At 31.9% G+C, this 5,524-nt stretch overlaps 1 long non-coding RNA gene across 1 annotated transcript; it reads left to right on the plus strand.

Moving 5' to 3' along the window:
• Positions 1 to 623: 623 nt before the first annotated feature.
• LOC110694679 lies at positions 624 to 2,855 on the plus strand. The gene is made up of 2 exons (XR_002505921.1): positions 624 to 1,412; positions 1,529 to 2,855. It is a non-coding gene; the product is annotated as an uncharacterized LOC110694679 (long non-coding RNA).
• Positions 2,856 to 5,524: the final 2,669 nt, after the last annotated feature.

A 5,524-nucleotide genomic window follows, 5' to 3' on the forward strand; every position in this document is an offset into this window, starting at 1 on the left:
GCCAACATTTAGTTGATACTCCTATACTATATGTTAATAAAATAATATAGTGAGAGAAATGTAAAGAAAAATTTAGATTATAGGTATTAAATATCACCCTTAAAACTTTAATAGAGTAAAATACTAGATGAAATTCACGTTGTTGTATTTAACTTCAATGAGGGAGTATTTGAATTTGAAATGGTGGCTCCAGAATGTACAACGCCCATTTTATGTCATGGGCCACACAATTGAATTGGACCTTATCTTTTTGTGTGACAATGTGACATAGATCTAAAGATGACGGCTCAATCTGAATATGGGTCGTTTGCCATCTTTTCTACTATGGTACCAAACTATCAAATTTGTAGTTTTGATTTGCTAATCTGTATTTTTTTTCTAGAGAAGGTATTAGGTGCGGAGTATTGCACGAAAATTTGCGTGTGATATGCTTGGCCGATACATTTCACTTGTTGGTTGATATGCTTCATTTGTTGGCTGATGTTTTTTTTTTTTTTTTGGATATGTTCCTTTTGTTGACTGCAATCAGATATCAGTTGGCTGATATGTTTCTTTAGTTGGCTGATATTTTTATTTTGTTAGCTGATATGAATATTTTAATTGTTAGCTTATATGTTTCATTTTGTTGGCTGATATGTCTATTTTGTTGGCTTACATGTTGCTTTTGTTTGCTGATTTCATCCTTTTGTTGGCTGATAAGTACCTTTTGTTGGCAGATAAGTACCTTTTGTTGGCTGATATATTCCTCTTGTTGACTAATATGTATCTTTTGTTGGCTAATATATTCCTTTTGTTGACTGATACGTTTTTATTAATGACTGTTATGTCCTTAATGTTGACCGATATCAGACATCAAATGGCTGATATGTCAATTTTAATGGCTGATATGCATCATTGGCTAATATATTTTTATTTCCTTCTCACTTTCTCTCTACTCCTAACTCTTCTTCACAAAATTATGAGGAAAATCATATAAGCCAACTAGCCAAGAGCCCAAGATCAGCCAAGATTTCTTCCTCTCTCTTCTAATCCTGTCATCACCAAGGCACCAACACAACCACCACAGCACCACCACACTCTCTCTCCTTCTTGCCGCCCCACCCACCACCAACACAACCATGCACCATCGCACTCTTTCTCCTTCCTACCCAGCCCCCACCCACCACCAACACAACCGCCACCACACTCTTTCTTCTTCCTGCCGCAGCCACGCCGGAGCCCAGCCCAACCATGCAAACCAACAGCGATTCGCACCCAGGCGGAGTGCCCAACCATGAAAACAACAGCGATTCGCACTCGCCTCCACCAGCAGCGATTCGCACTCGCCTCCACCACCAACGAACGCCCCCACCACCAGCGAACGCCTCTTCCTCCGCCATAACCTCCGCATCCATCATCTTCTTTCAAACCGAGTAAATCATCAATTTCAATTCAATAGCAAATTTCGAAACAATACCCCCTTGGATTAATTATGATTGTTTTATGCAAATGATGTTAATTTTTTATTTTGATTTTAATTGGAAAAAAGGAGGAGCAGAGGAGAGGGAAATAGAAGGGAAGAGAAGAAGGAGAGAGAAAGAGAAGGGAAAAGAAAACGGCTTGCCGCTTAAACAGTTGGGTGCGGGCGTGCGGCAAGTTTGTGTTTTTTCTATGGTACTAAATACTTTTTTCATAATTTTTAATTTTGATGCAATTATCTTTAAGTTTATGAATGTAAAACTAAAGACACACATATAATACAAATACAAGCAAATTGACATTTAATAATATCACATGATGTGAAGTTTTATTATAAATATCCAACTTATGGATGTTGACTAATCTAATTGGTTAAAAACCTAAAGTTTTGGAGTAGTATTTAGATCTATCTATGAGTCTATGACTATGTCATTTAAATTTTTTTGCCTTTGCCTAAGCATAAAAAAAAAAAACCATAAATCCTTGAGTTCCAAATTGATACACAATATAACAATACCAATTTATGAAAAAAATTAAATAAGGTAGTCAATTAGAACTAACCCCCACATAGAAAGTTTAACAACGCTCAATTAATATGACTTAGGTGAAAAAATATACACACGTGTATTCGGTCAATCAATCAACACCTATAAATTTTTCTTTTGCGTTGGGAATTATCCAAGTCTACTACAATACGTTTAGATAGTCTATATAACCAATCAATTGTATATGTCAAAGCTTTTACATATGAACAAGGGGAATGACGTAGTAACCTAATGGTAAGCATAACTATTCGTTACTTCCTATTATTTTTACCAAGTTTTAATCATTGAGAAATAGAGCTGATCAAAGATGGCCCGTCTTGAATTTGGCCGGGTTTTGGGCAGCTTTTTTCGACCGGCCCAGTTTTAATTTTTTTGGACGGACTTGGGAATGCATTTTAGAGCTATTTTAGTTCTTTTTTTTGGCCTGGCCCGAAAATGGCCCTAGAAGCCCGCACGACCCGGCCGTTTTAGGCGGGTATGAGCATGGAATTTTTGCCCGAAACTAGGCCCGACCCACCCCGAGGGATGGGCTATTTTTTAATCCTTGGCCCGCCCATTGGGTCTATCAAGAAAGCCTTGTCCAAAGCTATGGGCCGGCCCAACACTTGAACTTAAAGAGTTTGGGCTTTGTCCAAAGCTCAAAGTAGCTCCATTTCGAAACCAATAACAACCATATGAAAATATTAATTCAAGTAAGCCTTCAAGGCAAGTGATTCAAGAATTAGATAGAGTTTATTCAAGCTTAATATCAAGGCAAGTGGTTGTTCTTTTGCAATCACGAAACCTACATCTAGTCTAATCCAAGCCTCCTAGTAACCTAGCTCATCCTGGTTTCAAAAAGAAAAAAAAAAAGAAAAAAAAAAAAAAAGTAACCTAGCTCATCCTGAATTCGATTACTATTTTATCCTCAAACTTAATTTCATACGCAATCAAACAAGCATAAGAACAAATAAACATGTTAAATAAAACACAAACGATTGAATTTTAAAATCCCTTTAAAGCAAACATGTTAGATAAAACTAACACAAACGACACATTAGTAAGAAATCATATATTGTGGAAATAGAATGATAATGAATTTGCGTGTAGATTAGTAATAAAAGTCATGTTCATTATTAAGCTAAGGCTATTAAATTGTATAGTGAAACACGTGTTTTCCTTCAAAACATTTCATATCATTCGAGATCACCTCTCGAGTGATTGGAATGTAAAGAAAATTAGCGAACAAAATGAGATAATGAGTATGCACTCACATTACTATGGATCATGACATAAGATAATCTTTAAAAATTTATACGAAAACTCATTACCATTGATTTATGATTCCTTACAATATCGATTGTAAAATCATAATCACCATTATTAGAAAGAAACGAATAATAATACTCCGTACTTAGGAATTCTATAATAATGCAATTAGGCAAACGAAATGTTCCAATCGTACACACCACATTCTAGAGTTTCAATTTTACAATATCTATAAATTCCCTATGATTAAACTAAATGAGTATAGTACAAAATATGGTGTGCAATCATGTTATGTTATCCAAATATGCTTAGAATTAACCACTGTCGTGTCGTTTGTTGCTTCTTCTTCATCTTCTCGTGTCAACGTAGTTTGCTACCTAGCCACATCGTATGCCATGTGTCGTCCGAATATGGCTAGTTCATAGCTTAATAAGGTATTGGCCATGGGTACTAATGGATATTTTTTATTATTCATGCCAATTTTCTATGCCACACGGCCCACACATGAAATTAGAAATGATTTTTGGGTACTCAATTATTAATGAACTAGCTTATGGTCTCGTGCAATGTACGGATTTAAATTTTATAAAAGTTTGTATCTCAACAAATTTTTATAATTTTTTTCTATTTATAAATAGTATGACAAAGGTTAATATTCTTTAAAAAAATGCTTCGTAGTAAACTTTAAGTTGTACATACCCATATGGCCGTATGATATATATACACTCCGTACAAATTTATACTATATTAAAAATTGTGCATATCTTTTTTAATAATAATATTTTGCTTAAATTTTCTATAAGTTGTTACAAAATTGTTTTATTGAATTTGAGAGGGAAAATTACCTTATATAAAATATATGGAAGATTTTATTTTATATATATATATATATATATTGTAGGAAAATATTATACAAGTAGTGAATTAAAAATTTCCTAAGATAATTTGACAAAAAAGTAAATAAAAAATTGGCAGGAAATTATTTAACCAAATTTTTCCATGTGTCATTTTATATTTGCCTTTAGTATATAGTTATTATTGATGGACGAAGTATATTAAATCTATTTTCGGAAAAATAATGCAGCGGAACGAATCAAAACAATGCATCACTCTCATCAATACGGAGTAATAAAATGACCAGTGTTTACAACTTTAGCCATAAGAACTATTGATTTCAATATGGGCAAGATGATGATGTTGATTTTGAAGAACCTTTAATTTAAATTTAAGTTTGACAAAAGTACAAGATGGTGTTCCATGCCGTAAATTTTAGAATTCATGTGGTGAGTTATTTTCATTTGAAATACACTAGCTTTTATCTCAACTTATTAGATTCCTACGATAATATGGTTATCGGAAGATTCACCTAATATAAAATAACTAGGTTAAGTCCCGTGTCATATACAGTAATTAATTTTTACTAATTATCATATATAATTCAATATAAAATGAATATTTAATTGCAAAATAAGATGAAAATTTTAAAATTACAAAATAAAAAATTATTATACTATTGTTCTAAAGAAAACCAAGAGAGAATTACATGGACTAATAAAAATAATTATTTTTTACATCATAAAGTTATAGATAGGAATATATATTATTGCATAATATTAAATAAAAGAATAAAAATTTTATTGAACGGTGTCTAAATGAAATATACATACCATATAGAAAGAAAATATTATTGTAGATCGAGTATTAAATATTCTAAAAAGTTTTGGAAAATTAAAAAAAAACCCTAAATATTTTGGAGATTTTTTTTTTAACCAGGACATGACACGTGTCATTCCTAATTTCACCTTTAGTATAAAGATTAAATAGATGTGAAATGGGTTAAAATTTGGATGGATGTAACAACAAGGTGAATAAGGTAAGAACGAGAGTGTAAATCTATTAATTAACCTATAATAAAAGCAAATCCTTTCACGACACTTGTCATCATTACCTTGTCAAAACTTTTCCCGTTTTTTTTTTTTTTTTTTTTTTTGCAAAATTTTTAAGTAAACCATTTATACCTAGTGATATTTTTTTTCCAGTTTGACAATCATATTCCACATATACCGAAATATTTCTGAATATCTTTTATATACTTTATGTAGTATTTTTGTAATATTATTGTGAAAAATATTTAACAACCGTGCATTGCACGGGATTTTAACCTAGTAAAATCAATATAAAGAAATTAATTAACAAAATAAATATTATTGAGTAAAGGCGGTCGGGTAAAATCTTAAAAAAAGTTTAACTTGCTAAAAAAGGTAATAAAACAA

This window comes from Chenopodium quinoa, unplaced genomic scaffold, assembly GCF_001683475.1.
Source record: "Chenopodium quinoa cultivar QQ74 unplaced genomic scaffold, ASM168347v1, whole genome shotgun sequence".
In the NCBI taxonomy this organism is placed as follows: Eukaryota; Viridiplantae; Streptophyta; class Magnoliopsida; order Caryophyllales; family Amaranthaceae; genus Chenopodium; species Chenopodium quinoa.